Source organism: Sus scrofa, chromosome 12 (genome assembly GCF_054392235.1).
Source record: "Sus scrofa isolate SSC_HxYL_T2T_F1_AM1 chromosome 12, Sscrofa_HxYL_maternal_Yorkshire_Landrace_v2.0, whole genome shotgun sequence".
NCBI lineage: Eukaryota > Metazoa > Chordata > Mammalia > Artiodactyla > Suidae > Sus > Sus scrofa.
This window is the reverse complement of record NC_139394.1, coordinates 3513952-3529834: the sequence shown is the minus strand read 5'-3', so window position 1 is coordinate 3529834 and position 15883 is coordinate 3513952. Positions and strand designations below refer to the sequence as shown.

The 15883-nt window shown below is 51.9% G+C and overlaps 1 protein-coding gene across 1 annotated transcript in view; it reads right to left on the bottom strand.

Annotated features, from left to right (window-relative positions):
* The window catches only part of DNAH17 (dynein axonemal heavy chain 17), a 111746-nt gene extending 105654 nt beyond the window's left edge, over positions 1-6092 (bottom strand). The window contains exons 1-3 of the mRNA XM_084983417.1: positions 5786-6092; positions 5519-5579; positions 5268-5379 (exon numbers count right to left, since the gene is read on the bottom strand). The gene's annotated coding sequence lies outside the window, so the exon portion shown is untranslated. The remainder of the gene's footprint in view (positions 1-5267; positions 5380-5518; positions 5580-5785) is intronic.
* Between the last annotated feature and the right edge of the window lie 9791 nt (positions 6093-15883).

Genomic DNA, 15883 nt, shown 5'->3' with positions numbered 1-15883 from the left:
ACACCACAAATGGCTAAAGCAATTCTGAGAAAGAGAAACAGGGCTGGAAGAGTCAGGTTCCCTGACTTCAGACTATACCACAAAGCCATGGTAATCCAAACAGTACGGTACTAGTACAAAAACAGAAACATAGATCAAGGAAACTGGATAGAAAGCCCAGAAATAAACCCATGCACATATGGCCAATTGTTCTACAACAAAGGAGGCAAGAAAATACAATGGAGAAAAGACAGTCTCTTCAATAAGTGGTGCTGAACACTGGGCAGCTACATGCTAAAGAACAAAATGAGAACATTCTCTCAATATCATACACAAAAATAAACTCAAAATGGATTAAAAGCCTACATGAAAGACTGGACACTATAAAACTCTTAGAGGAAAGCACAGGCAGAACACTCTTGGACATAAGTTACGGCAACATCTTTTTGGATCCACCTCCCAGAGTAAGGAAAAGAAAAACCAAACTAAACAAATGGGACCTAATTAAACTTAAAAGCTTTTGCACAGCAAATGAAACCATGAAAAAAGACAACCCACAGAATGGGAGAAAACATTTGCAAATGAAGTGACCAGAATGTGACACATCTCCAAAATATAGAAATAGCTCATGCAGCTCGATATCGAGAAAACAAATCTCATCAAAAAATGGAAAGAGCTAAATAGACGTTGCTCCAGGGAAGACAAACGTATGGCCAAAAAGCACATGAAAAGATGCTCAGCATCACTAATTTTACAGAAAGGCAAATCAAAACTACAATGAGGCATCACCTCCCACCGGTCAAAGTGGTCATCATCAAAAAGTCTACAAACAACAAATGCTGGAGAGGCTGTGGAGACAAGGGAGCCCTCCAACACTGTTGGTGGGAAGGTAAATTGGTACAACCACTGTGGAGAACAGTCTAGAGCTTCCTTTAAAACTACATATAGAACCACCATATGATAGTGCAATCCCACTCCTAGGTTTTTATCCAGAGAAAACTGAACTTTGAAAAAGATACATGCACCCCAATGTTCACTGCAGCACTATTTACAACAGCCAAGACGTGGAAGCAACCTAAGTGTCCATCAACAGAGGAATGGATAAAGATGTGGTACATAAATACAATGGAATATTACTCAACCATTAAAAAAAAACATGAAATAATGCCATCTGCAGGAACGTGGATGGACCTAAAAATTATTGCACTAAGCGAAGTCAGACAAAGATAAATATCATATATCACTTATATGCAGAATCTTCAAAAATGATACAAAGGAATCTATTTACAAAACAGAAACAGACTCATAGACTTTGAAAACAAACTTGCAGTTACCAAAGGAGAAAGAGCGAGAGGGATAAAATAGGAGTTTGGGCCTAACGTATACATTTACTTAACATGTATCACTATATATAAAATAAATACTCAACAAAGACCTACTGTATAGCACAGTAAATGCTACTCAATATTTTGTAATAACCTATGTGGGAAAAGAACCTGAAAAAGAATGCATACATGTATAACTGAACCACTTTGCTGTACACTTGAAGATAACATATTGTCAATCAACTATACACTCCAATATAAAATAAAAATAAAATTGAAAAAATGTTTAAGGGGGAAAGATACAAACTACTATATTATTTTATTCTTAAGTGATAATATAGGATTTTATTGTAAACAAACAAACCATATTTTTCTTAGTATTGTCTTAGGTTAGGATTTTAATGACTGAATTTTTCGGCCACACCCATGGTATGTGGACATGACCCAAGCCACTGCAGGGACCATGCTGGACCCTTAACCTGCTGTGCCCCAGGAGAACGCCAATGCTTTAGGGGTTTTTTTGTTTGTTTTTTATGGCCACACCTGTAGCATATGGAAGTTCCCAGTCTAGGGGCTGAATCAGAGCTGCAGCTGCCAGCCTACACCACAGCCACACCAGATCTGAGCTGCCTCTGCAACCTACACCACAGCTCACAGCAACACCGGATCCTTCACCCACTGAGCGAGGCCAGGGATCAAACTGACATCCTCATGGATACCAGTCGGGTCCATTTCCACTGAGCCACAATGGAAACTCCCTGCTTTAGTTTTTAAAATAAGTTTCAATTTGGAGAAAAAAAAGAAATTCAGAAAACAATTTCCATTTACAATATCATCAAAACAATTCCATTTATGATAGCGTCAAAGAGAAAAAAAAAGTCGGGAATAAATTTTTAAAAGAAGGCAAGACTTAGTGAAAACTAAAGAACATCACTACAAGAAATTAAAGAAGACGAATAAATGAAAAGATACTCCGTGTTCACAGATTGGGAGGCTTAATACATATTGTCGAGATGACAGTTCTCCTCCAATTGATCTAGAGATTCAACACAATCCTTGTCCAAATCCTAGCTACCCTTTTGCGGAGATGAAAAACTGATGCTCAGTTTCATGGGGAAATGTCAGAACAGCCAAACCAATCTTGAAAAACAGCAAAGCTGGAGGACTCTCAGGTCCCAATTCCGAAACTTAATAGTTCATAGCAGCCCTGCTCACAACAGCCAAGTCATGGAAGCAACCTAAATGCCCATCAACATGGGAGTGGATAATGAAGACGGGGTGCGAGTACACAATGGAATATGACTCAGCCATAAAAAGAATGAAATTCTGCCATTTGCAAACACACTGTGTGGACCTAGAGATTATCATACCAAGTGATGTAAGTCAAAGTCAAATATCCTGTGATATCTCATATGTGGAATCTAAAAAAATGAAACAAATGAACGCATTCACAAAACGGAAATAGACTCACAGACATAGAAAACAAACCATGGTTACCAAGGGGTAATTTGGAATTTGCAATTAACTAAAAATGGATCAAAGGCCTAAATCTAAGGGAACACTGTCTCACGGCAAACTGGTTTTGGAGCTCATTAGACGGAGGACGGGAGGGTTCTAGGATTTTCTCATACATAGAAAAGCACTAAAGCATTAACTTCAGATGTCTGTTCTTTGTGATGAGCTGTCTTTGTGATGAGCTGTCTTTTGAGGTTCCAACTACACTGGGGTTTTTGTTTGTTTTGGTTTACGGTCACAGAATGCAGACGCTCCTGGGCCAGGGATCGAACCCATACCACAACAGCAGCCCAAGCCACAGCAGTGACAACACCCGCAACAAACCATTCTTTTTTTCTAGCAAAAATTTCTTATGTAGCACGGCCCCTCCCTTAATTCTTCAGAGCAGTTACTCAGGCATCCGAGAGGCCGAATCCCCAGCCGTGGTCCTCAGAGTAAGACGCAGAATAAACCCTCACCGTTCTTACTCTGCACTTTCCTTTCCTTTTTTTCTTTCTTTCTTTTTTTTTTTTTAAAGTGGTTGAAGGGGACCCGTGGCCAATCACCAGCCCCCACCACGCTGGCCTAGACCCATCCTCAGAGCTCAAGGTTAACTACTTGGAAGCAGCACCTCAAACCCGGGGCGCACAAAACTGACCTCCTCGTGCCCCCCCACCCCACCCCCCACCACCCATGCACCCCCACACCTGTCTTTCTGCCCCTCAGATGCCCCGCCAGCCCCTCAGGCACCGGCACAGTCCTGGTTCCTGCTGTCAACGCCGTCAATCTTGCCACTGCCACGTCTCTGACCTGGGCCACCCTCCTCCCGCTACCGCTCTCTGGTCCAAGCTGCTGCGCCCTCCCCCGCCCCAGGCTCACCCTGGCTCTCTCCACCCAACTCCTGTCCCCAGCAGGACACACCCCAGAGCATCTTTCAAGAGACAGCTATCCTGTCAACGCCTGCTTACAAGCCCTCGCAAGATGCCTCCTCTCCCAGGAGAAAATCCAAATAAGCCTTAGAAGCCTTGTAGGATGTGGCCCCTGCCTCGCTCCCGGGGGTCAGAAAGGGAGCAGGCGCCAGGCCCTAATAAGTCCAGACCCCGACCTATGCTCCAGCCGCGCTGGCCTTCTTCCTGCTCCTCCAAGACGCCAGCTCCCGAAAGGGCCCCCCTGCCCGGCAGAGAACCCAGCACCCCCGTCTGACTCCTCAGCCTCAGGCGCCCAGCTGCAGCATCCATCCCAGTAGGGTCCCCGGGAACTTTTGATCTGAGAGAGACAGCAGAGAGTGATGGCTTAGACGGAGATCTTAATTTTCTGCTTAGGAATGGAACCTGGGCAGCCTCGATGAAAACCAGGAGTCCCGGCCACTAGACTCGCTAAAGGCTAGAAACAGGACTGCCCTCATTCTTGCCCCGGGCTGAAAGCAAGAAGGTTTCAAGGGGGCAGAGACTGTGAAAAGAGGTCTGAAGTGTATTGTTAGAGTCACAGCAATAGCGTTTATTTAGGTCAGAAGCAAGGCCGTACCACACACCCTAAAGCGGAGTGTGGGTACGGGCGTCCCCCGGAGTGAGAAGCGCACCAGCGGTGACTGAATCACTTCAATAGCACGGTTCTTGTTATCTTGTTTGAATTCTCACACCTGACGGGGCACAGGACCCTCCCCAACAAGCGTGCGCATCTTTTGACAAAGACGGATTCCAGAGCAAAGGATGCCGGGACAGCGTCAGGACTCGTTGTGGCCTGGCGCCCCTCCCTTTAGGACCCCCGGGGGCCTTACTGCGCATGTGTAGTTGGGGAGCTCTCCTTGACCCCAGGAGAGATGGGAGGGGTCATCTCATGTCTCTACTCCGGCTGAGCTCAGCTCCTGCCACTCACTCCCTCCTTGACGTGGCAGAGAAGCCAGGCCCAGTTAACTCAGCCTAACAAGTCCCAGCTGTTCCCAACCCAGGGGCCCATCTCCCTCCTGCTTCACATTCATTCCCTCGGTCTCTGCTGTGCGTCACCATGACAGCTGCAATTAGTCACATAATTAGGCATCGGTTATCCGCTTCCCCCTTTGGATGAGCACTGGCACCCCAGAACCTGGCCCTGAGCCTGGCCCACTGGCAGGCCTTCAATAAGCGTCGCTAAGGAAACAAAGGCTCTGATAAGTCCTGCTGCAAAGACTTAACTTCATCTAACCCAACATTTCCACTATCGTGGCTGAGCACGAAAACGCTTCTTTCCTTAAAGCCCCATCAGTCTTCTGAGGAATAGTTTGAAACCCTAGATCCAATTTCAGCTGGTCCAACTTCCACTGAAATTGTGCTCCCCAAGGTCTATGTGTCCCAACAAGGGCTGGTGAAAAGCTGGTGGCAGGGAGCCAGGCAGATATCCCTTTGGCCATCAAACCACAGCCTGAGGCTCAGGGTGGACGAGACTCATGAGCAGAGGAAGGTGCTTCCCAGTGGATCACACCTGAGGTCCTACCTGAGCAATGAAGACAGGGCAGGACCCTCGGGCTGGAGGTGGCACAATGAGTTCTCGCCGTGTCCACAGTGAAGCCAGCCCTTCCGAAAGGCCAGGCGGTGGGTGAAGCTTCCTGACAGGAAAATGCATTTGGGGGCGAGCAGTGAATGCTGCCACCCGCCCTCCAGGGCCACGGAGGCATGTGGTTCCCTCAGTTCCTTTGCTGACAGTCGGTTGTAGGGGCTGAGCCGAAAGGCTCCCCTGTTACTTACACCCTGGGAGCTCTTCCTCCGGCTGAATTAACTCAGAAGACAAGTTTCCAGCAGACGTGACCTGTCATTAAGTACAATTGCAGGGCCATTTTCCTCTGCTGGGGATGCTTGCAGTGGGCGGGGGGCTGGACCATCTGGGCCTCATCACTGCCCCCATCACACAGCCTCCCTGGGGCTACTCTGGCACTGCCACCCGTCCTCATCCTGCGTTCCCAGCAGACGGGCGGGGGTGGCTTTGTCCTCGCCCCCACGGCCTTGCCCCCTGACCTTGAGTCAAAGGAGAGCAGAACGCTGCGGGTCTGGATGGCCCAGCAGTTCCTCAGGCTTCTGGAAGAGGGCAGGGTGGCCAGAGAGCAGTCTCCGGCTTTCAAGGTTTCCCAAGGTCACTGCCAAGCAACCCCAGCGATGAGCCCCCACAAGGCATGGATGTGCCTTGATCCCAAGCCAGCCAGGCTGAGAAGCAGGGTGGGCTCGCGGGAGGACTTTGCAGCCAAAAGCATCTGCGGCAACAACCGGAAGGGGTGGTGGGCGGAGCTACCGTGGAAGCCGGTGATGGACGGGGCGCCTCCTGCTCAGCGATGCTTGTTAGAGGCAAGGGGCCAGGTTTTCCCAGTGCGGCTGTGGGAGGAGGAAAAGCTGTGTTCAGCAGAGACAGCTGCGGGTTTACGGGCAGGGAGCAGCGGGGAGGCCGGGGCTGGAAAGGGACCGACAGGAGCCCCGCGGGGGAGGGGAGTCCTTCTAAAGGTCGGCTGGGGAGTGTCACTGCAGGTGAGGCAGAGGAGCTCGCCAGATGTCAGGGGTGGGGTGACCCCCTGCAGAGACTGGCTTAAGCCCCCAAACCCACCCAAGGACCAGGAGGGCCCAGCAGAGCCGTCTAAGGTTCAGTCTGATGGGGGGGCTCTGAGTCTGGGGAGCCTGCAGGGTTGAGCCTCGGGGACAGAGGGGTCCCTCCCTGAAGGGTATGGGATTTATTGCTCACAGGGTACCCCAGGGCCACACAGCAAAGGGGTGGGGCAGAGACAGGCGACCCCAGGCTCTGCCTTTATGAGGGTCCAAGGAGGGAGTCTTGGGTGTTGAGGGGTCACCCATTATGGGCTAATGGAAGCAGAAGAGCGAGGATTAGGGCGTGGGAGCCTGGAGGCAGGGTCACTGAGAGCTCTGGGTCCCCAGGACCTTCTGAAAGGGGGACTTGATGGCTGTGGGGACCTCATTCCCTACCTGGCTCTTCTGCAGGTGGCTGTGCCCTGCAGCTGGCAGGAAGTTCATTGAAAACGGATGTCTTTTGAAACAGATGCCTCAGCCATCAAAATCTAATGTCAGGCACGACCATTTCCGATTCCTCTGGGACCCGTGCCCTGTCCCTCCTGCCAGCTCCCCGAGACTGTCAGAACTGTGGATGCTGCCAGGCCATCTCTGACACGAGCTGGCCCTGGTCTCAGCCCAGCTGAAGCCCTGGAGCATCCCACGCTGCCCCTCCCCCCTCCTCCCCGCCCTCCCCCACCTCATCACTCCACCCATTCATTCTTTAGCCTAAGAATTTATGGCACCTGCCACCTGTTTTTCAGTAAATGAAAGATAAACTCTGAGTTTCAATTTTTAAAAAAATGCTCCAATCAAGCCTTATTTTTGTTCCCCTCGTTAAAGTGTAGTTCTCACAGTGGTCCCTGGACCCGCAGCATCAGCACCGCCTGGGACCCTGTTAGGGATGCAGGTGCTCAGCACCCCCCCAACTGAGGCGGGAAATGCAGGAGTCGGGGAGCCATCTGAATTTAACCAGCTCCCGGGAGACTCAAATGCACGCTCAAGGCTGCTAACCACTGGTTTAGAGTAAAATTTTGGTCTCTGTTTCAGGCAAATTCATTTGAAGTAGCCAGTTTATCCTTAGGTGTCAGGTCCTCCTGTATTTCCTTTCTCCGTGGTTCTTTGAGAAGAACCTCCCCCCCAGGGCCTGAGTGCCCTTCAAGGCGCCCACTGGTTACCTGAGGTGCAGGTGTGTCAGAAGCAGTGGTTCTCCCGAGCCGCAGAGTGTGACCTGGGGGAGACGCATGAGCATTGGCTTGCAGCCACATCTTCATTCCCTACTTGGGGGCTGAACCTGGGCAGCCTGGGTGAACACTGGGAGCCCTAGCCGCCAGCCCACCAGGGGCTAGAGGCTAAAAGCAGCAGAGCCCTGATTCTTACCCCCAACGAGCACAAGAATGTTTCAAGGAGGCAAAAACTGTAAAAACAGATGCTAGGTTTATCACCGCTAGCACAGCACATGCAGGAGAGCACACGGGAAGCAGTCAGAAGCGAAACGGCACACCCGGGAGAGTGGACGCCCTGCTGGTGGGGAGCCTGCCCAAGGGGTGGCCTGGACCACTTACAGGGGAGCAGCTCTTCCGGGTCTTTGTTTCCCTCTGGCCAATTATTTTATTTCCCACACCGGGTTGAACCCAGGACCCTCCCCAATAGGCCTGCACATCTTTTAGCCCAAGACGGTGTCCGGTGCAAGGGCTTGTGGGAAAGTTGACATCACTCCTTATGGGGTGGGGTCCCCTCCCTATGTGACCCCAGGAGTCCTTCTGTGCGTGTGTAGTTGGGTCTCCCTGAGCTGAGGATGGGAAGGATGAGACCTCTTCATCCTTTGCCCAAACGGGGCTTAGTCCCTCTCTGCGCCCCCGGCCCCCGTGACTGTTGTTTAAAGTGGCCGCAGAAGACAAAGCCCAGTTATTTACCTTGTGACTGTTGTTACCTGCATCTCAAAGTATGAACAGGACGCCGGTTGTGGGGGTCTGTCCTGGAGCTCATCTGGTCCCGCCTCAAGTGAATCACCTGGGACGCTGCCCCAGCTCGTGGTTCTGGCCCCACTTCCAGGGGGTCAGGGCCAAGTGTGCAGGTGTTCAGAGCTCCCCTTGGGTCTTCTACCAGTGGGAAGGGGGGACATCCTGGCCCCTCAGAGGAGGGTCCTGCTGCCCCGGCCCATTGCAGGGGAACAGTCGCTGCAGGCAAGCTAGAAATGCGGGCAGATTCAAACACTGTCCGTGCACAGCTGGGTGCACGGCTCAACCACACCCACACCCGAGGGACCGGGAACTGGGAGCAGCTCTCACCCCAAATCCTTGCAGTCAGGCGGGCTCGCCGTTGACATTCTCTCTCGGAGGAGGACCTTCGATGCTCCTGCTGTCCTCCCAGGGAGGTCCAGGGAGGCCCAGGCTGGGTGGCCTCTGCCTGCCTGCCTGCCCGGCTCCCACTGCCCTTTTCTGCACTCGCTGCTCTAGCTGCTCGGCAATCACACTGTCCCCCTGGGCACACTTTGTATGGGGTTGGGGGGTGGATTCCTGGACAGGCTGCCTTTGAGAGATCCGGCTTCCCAGTGGTTTCCAAAACATTACAGCTCAGCTTCTGCCGAGACCTGGAAATAGCAAATATTTCTTTCTTAAAAGGGCAAAGACCCCGTTTCTTTGGAATGTTAAAAAAAAAAAAGTCTAAACTGTGTTAGAGAGCCATCTCTGTGGTGACTTTGTTCATAACAGCTCATACCGGGGAGAGAGCTCCAAGACGAAAATCAAGAGCCCTAAGTAATAACTGGGAGTTGAAACAGTGGGAGATGGCTGCAGGACATTGGCTTTCCCGCTGACCACACCAGCGCTCCCAGTGCACCACGGACCAGCATCCTGCCTGCCTGCTTGCCTGCCTGCCAGAGATTCAAGTTCAACACCGAACTTCAAGGGAGGCAGAGAGAGAGGACCCTGGGGGCTTGGCCTCTGCAGGAAATCCTTCTCAGCTTTGTTTGCAAAACGAAATGTGCTTTGAATGTAGTGAATCAGGAAAGAAGAATTTGAATGAGGTCTGGAAATGGAATTTCCTGCCTGCTCGGATTCAGCACGTCTGTCTCTAGACCTGCCCCAAGGACATTTGCTGGCTGTGGCCAGGTGTCCCTGAGTCCCCCAGACCACTCGGGAGGGGACAGGTTATCTGGGAAGTGGGGCGGGTACCAGAGGCTGCGGTCGCCTCCTGACTCCCCCCTGGTCTCTGCGGTGACACCCGCACCTGTCCTCCAGGCTGGCCTCCGACCCTGGAGTCTCAAGCAATACGGAACCAGGAATCTCAGTCCTATCCTTTGTGTCTTTCTTTGCTGGTGTGACGTCACTAAAAGTCATCCAGGTGGCCAGCCGGCCCAGGATGCCTGGCACCAAGGGAGCTCCCAGAACTTGAGATGTTCTGAACCAAACCCAGGAGAGTCCCGGCCACACTCAGCCTCATTGGTCACCCACTTGTTGCCAACAGAAGTGACAGGGCTGGGGTTCCCATTGTGGCTCAGTGGTTAATGAATCCGATTAGGAACCATGAGGTTACGGGTTCGATCCCTGGCCTTGCTCAGTGGGTTAAGGATCCGGCGTTGCTGTGGCTGTGGTGTAGGCCGGCGGCTACAGCTCCGATTAGACCCCTAGCTTGGGAACCTCCATATGCCGTGGGTGCAGCCCAAGAAATGGCAAAAAGACAAAAAAAATTTAAAAACAAAAACAAGAAGTGACAGGGCTGCCTGCTTCCCCAGGGCCCCATCAGGCATCCCACAGAATTCCCCTGTGGGTCCCAGAGGGCAGGTTCTGGAACTTTCTCAGGACCCCGCCCCTTTTGTAATGCGTGAGCCAGGTTGGAATCCGATTTTCCAATTCACCAAATGCTGCTGCTGCTGCTGCTGCGGCCCCTCCCCGGGAGCCGCTTTCATTGCAAATTTTTATCGGAAGCTCTTCGAGCCCTAGAGCTGCCCAGACCAGCTGGAAACGGCGGCAACAAAGGCTCTCCCCCCACCCCCGACTCCATCAGGCCCTGCTTCTCCCCCATCCCCAGGTGATCCAGATACACAAAGCCCTGCTCCAGGGATGAGCAGGTCGAACAGGGACGGGAAACCATCGCTGATCTTATTCAAAGCCCCAGAAAGATGGTACCTTACTGGCGAGAAGCCTGCCCAAGCTACCAGAGCAGTAAGATCCCGCTCTGGATAGTTTTGCTTTTTCCCCCCGTTTTGAAGGGCAGTTAGTTACATGTATCTTTGAATAAACCTGGGAAAACACATCAATCATTTGATACATACCAGGGAAAAATTTTTAATTCACTTTCTTGGAGTTTTAGGTTTAGAGAAAAACTGAGCCGGAAGTAGCGTTCCTATATGCCTCTCGCCTCCCCCAACACCCCTTTTCCCTGTCTTAACATCGTGCCTTCCTGAGGGTCATCCCTTGCAACTGATGAGTCAATACTCATTATTCTTAGGAACTGAAGCCTGTAGTTGACATCGGGGTCCATCCTGGTGGTTGCCGGATAGTCTACGGGTTTGGACAAATGGGTGATGCTGCGGAGCCAGCGCTGCATCTCTGTGGAGTAGACTAATTAATGAGAGGTGGCTGGGGGCTGGGAAAGGAGGGAGGGGGGACTAATTAATGAGAGGCAGGACTTGCTTTTGGGGAAGATGGAAGCGTTCTGGACTGAATACAGCTGACGGTCACACAGCACCGTGAATGTACCTGATGCCACCGCGCGATTAACCGGAAAAGAGTTATGACGGTAAATTATATTCACCATATCCACCTGGCATCCTGAGTGCAGCCGGGGAGGGAGGGCTGACCTTCAACAACGCCAAATACCAGGCAGAGAGGCCCTCATGTATTCACCACAATCTAAAAAGGAGACATAGAGGCGTTCCCCTTGGGGCTCAGTGGTAACGATTCCTACTAGTATCTATGAGGATGCAGGTTTGATCCCTGGCCTCGCTCGGTGGGTCGGGGATCCAGTGTTGCTGTGAGCTGGGGTATAGGTCGCAGACGCGGCTTGGAGCCCTCGTTGCTGTGGCTGTAGCTGGGGTGTAGGCCGGCAGCTGTAGCTCTGATTTGACCCCTAGCCTGGGAACCTCCATATGCTGCAGGTGCGGCCCTAAAAAGCCAAAAAAAAAAAAAAAGAGGGGAAGAGGGAGAGAGAGCCACCTGGTGGTGAGGGCGTGAAACCCTGTGAATCCAGGGCATCTGCACAGGGAGGGTCAATGGGGTTTTGGTGACCCTCCCTCAGCAGTGGGGCTCTGGCTCCCAGAGAGGCCCCCCATCTCCCCTTTCAAGACCCAGGCTGCCCCCCACCCCACTCAGTCACAATCACTGCGACAGACCCCTCCCTTTGTAGGAGACTGTGCCAGCAATCCAGGGATGGTTCTGTCCCCATAAAGTCACCCAAAGTGCCCCCAAGGTGGAGCACCCAGGCCTCGGCGGGGCAAGGCTGACATTCACTCCTCACCAGGGCCTTCACCGGGTTCCAGCCCCGTTGTTCCCCTCCCGCCTCTCCGCCTGGCATTTCAGGGCGCTGAAGCTCAGCCCTCCCTCCCCGGCTGCACGCAGGACGCCCCATCGTGAGGGATCAAGAGGAAGCCTCGGCTTCTGTTGATTCTGAAATCCCTCGGCCACGATGGAAACATCCGCGTGTTGAAAGAGCTCGCTGCAAAACCAAAGAAATTTGAATTGAAAAGTTCATGCTGCGAACGTCTAGACCCAGGCTCCGCTCCCACGCCGCTGACCCACACAGCCCCGTCCCTCTCCAGCAGGCGTGGAAGGCGGCTTCCGCAGCCCCTGCCCGGGCTACCGGGGGCAGGGCCTCCTGGCTCTGAGGACACGCACCTGGCAGGACTGAACCCCTCTCTGCAGCCAGCTCAGCTTCCTGAGGAAGGAGCGTGTGCGGGGCACGCGGGGCTCTTGTCCACTGGCTGATTCTCTCCCTCGAGGCTGGTGCTTCTGATCCCACCATACGGGTAGTGGGCAGGAAGAGTGTGTGCCCTCCTCACCATTGCCTGGTGAAGGTCATGGGACGTCCCAGCCACCCCCCACCTCGGCCTGGGAGGGTCCCAGCGTGTCTGACATGCTGGGCTTCACCTGGCGCAGCCCGCAAATAGAATGACAAACAGTGTCCTTCTCCGGCCCCCGGACCTGGACTCCCGGCCAGAGTCCTTTCTGCAGCCCCCAACCCCCCTCCAGCCTTTGCCTCAGTACCAGCGGCCCCGAGCCCCGCACAGCCCTGCCCAGTTGGTCTATTGGAGGGAGGAGTTGGCTGGGCCCCTGGGCTGAGACCAGCTGGGACTGGTCAGGCCGAGTAACCTGGGCCCAACTCTAAGGAGATAGTTAATGGCAGGAGCTGAGCTCAGCTGGAGTAGAGAGATGACCCTGCCACCACTCCTGGGGTCCAGGAGAGCTCCCCAGTTACACACGTACTTCCTTGGGGTCAGAAGAGGAGGGGACACTGGGCTCATAAGTCCTGCCGACCTTCCCACAGTCCTTGTTCCGGAATCCGTTTTGGCCAAATGACATGCATGCCGGTGGGGAGGGCCCTGGGTGCGGTGTGAGAAATAAAACAAGACAACTGGCCCAAGGAAAACAGAGACCTGGCAGACCTGCCCCACAGAAGTGCCTTCAGTCACCCGTCTGGCTCACCCCTCCCCCGGGAGGACGCCCGCACCCACGCGCCTTCCTTGGGTGTCTGGTACGGCCTCACTTCTGTCCTGAATAAACAAACATCTCTGGTGCTTTTCCACCGGTTGTGCCGTGTCTGTAATAATAAACCCTGCGCCTGTTTTCACAGTCTTTGCCGCCTTGAAACCTCCTTGCTTTCAATGGGGGCAGGAATCAGGGCAATTCTGCTCTTAGCCTTTAGCTGCTCTAGCAGCTAGGAGCCTGCTTTTCACCCAGGCTGCACAGGTTCGATTCCTGAGCGGGGAATTAAGACCTCACTCCAGGCCATGGCTCACCGCCGCCGTCTTTCTGAGATGTCTTTCCCGCATTGCCATGGCTGTGGTGTAGACCGGCAGCTGCAGCTCCGATTGGACCCCGAGCCTGGGAACTTCCATATGCTGCAGGTGAGGCCCTAAAAAGACAAAAAGAGAGACGGGGGGGGGGATTTTTTTTCTTTTTGCCTTTTTGCCTTCTCTAGGGCTGCTCCCACGGCATATGGAGATTCCCAGGCTAGGGGTCTAATCAGGGCTGTAGCCACCAGCCTACACCACAGCCACAGCAACGCAGGGTCCGAGCCACACCTGTGACCTACACCACAGCTCACTGCAATGCCGGATCCTTAACCCACTGAGCAAGGCCAGGGATCGAACCCACAACCTCATGGTTCCTAGTCAGACTCGTTAACCACTGCACCACGACAGGAACTCCTAAAGGGGGGATATTAACCAGCTTCATGTTCCTTTATTCATGGGTTTAAGAACCATCAAGAAGGAGCAGCTCAGGGAGTCCCTGTGCCCCTCACTTTGCTGGGGGACATCCTTGAGCACATGTCCCCCAGTACCTGTGACTGTTGTGACTTATATTCATGTTCTGTGATAGTTCTACATATTCTTTATGAAACCTACCAAAAGAGAACTTTACAAGGCCAACGAAGATGAAATAACCTATTCAAATGTTTAAAAAAAATTTAGGAGTACAAAAAACGTTGTAATTAAAAGTACTTTTTTAAAAAGTGATTCAACAACTCCTGATTTGGAGGTCGGAGCTGTTTTTAAGGCATTTTTTAAATACTGGGTTTTTTGGAGTTCCCTTGTGGCACAGGGGTTAAGGGTCCAGCGTCCTCACTGCTGTGGCTCAGGGCCACTCCCTGGTCCAGATACCTCTGTAAGCTATGAGTGGGGCCAAAAAACTTTTCTGAGATAGAATAACATTGTAATAGTTTATGTGCAGTATGCTCATTTGATGCATATACTTGCATGTATATATATAAACAGTGAAATGACGACTGCAGTAAAAGCAGTCACATGATTACCATTTGCAGTGAGGAAAACTTTTAAGGCCTACCCTCTTCTCGAGTTTGAGGTACACAGTACAGTGTTAGCTGCAGTCACCATGCCTCAAACGGGGCTCCCAGAGCATCGTCATCTTCTCACTGGACATGTGTACCCTTTGCCCAGCATCTCCCCATTTCCCCCCGCGCAGCCCCTGAAAACCACCAACTGACACTCCCAGCAACAGTGTGTGGGGGGGTTCCCCTTTCTCCACATCCTCATCAACCTTATGTCTTATTTTGTAAGAGCCATCCTAACAGGCACGAGGTGACATCTCTCTGTGGTTTGGGTTTGCATTTCCCTGATGCTTGGTGATGGTGACACCTCTTCAAGTCCATGGGGCCACTTGGATGGTTTCTCTGCCCACTTTAAAATCAGGTGATCTCGGAGTTCCCGTCGTAGCGCAGTGGTTAACAAATCCGACCAGGAACCATGAGGTTGCGGGTTCGATCCCTGCCCTTGCTCCGTGGGTCAATGATCCGGCATTGCCGTGAGCTGTGGTGTAGGTTGCAGACGCGGCTCGGATCTGGCGTTGCTGTGGCCCTGGTGTAGGCCAGTGGCTACAGCTCCAACTGGACCCCTAGCCTGGGAACCTCCACATGCCGCGGGAGCGGCCCAAGAAATGGCAAAAAAAGAAAAAAAGAAAAAAAAATCGGGTGATTTGTTCACCTGCTATTAATTTGGAGAAGTACCTTATTTATTTTGGATATTAACCCTTACCAGATACACGGTTTAGAGAGCTTTTCCTTCATGCTGTAGGTTACCTTTTCATCTTGTTAATGGTTTCCTTTGCTGTAAAGATGCTTTTTATTTATTTTTATGGCCACACCCACAGCACATGGAAGTTTCCGGGCCAGGGACTGAATCTGAGCCACAGCTGCAAACTACACCGCAGCTGCAGCAATGCCAAGATGCTTTAACCCACGGCTCCGGGCTGGGGATTGAAGCCACGCCTGCACAGTGACCCAAGCCGCTGCCGTCAGATTCTTAACCCACTGCACCACAGTGGGAACTCCTGAAAGATGCTTTTTCATTTGATGTAGTCCCACTTCTTGAGTTTTGCTTTTGTTGCTTGTGCTTTTGGTATCAGATGCAAAAACTCATTGCCATCCCCTGTGTCAAAATGTCGATTTCTAGGCGTTTACAGTTTCAGGTCTAATGGTTAAGAGTTAATTTTTGTGAGTTGGTGGAAGAGAGAGGTCGATTTCATTCTTTTACATGTAAATATCTAGTTCTTCCAACACCATTTATTGAAAAGACTACACTTTCTCTGGTGAGCGTACTTGGCTCCCTTGTTAAATATTCGTTGACGGCGTATGCAGGGGTTTATTTCTGGGCTCTCAATCCTGTTCCATTAGTCTGTGTCTGTTTTTATGCCAGAACCATACTGATTGCTATGGCTTTATCATCTAGTTTCACATCAGGAACTGTAATGCTTCCAGGGTTGCGCTTTTTTTTTAAAGGCTGTTCTGCCGATTTGGGGTCTTTTGTGGTTCCACTCAAATTTTAGGGACTATCTTTTCTCCACTGAGCTGCCTTCCACCTTTGTTACAAATAAATTGACCACAGGT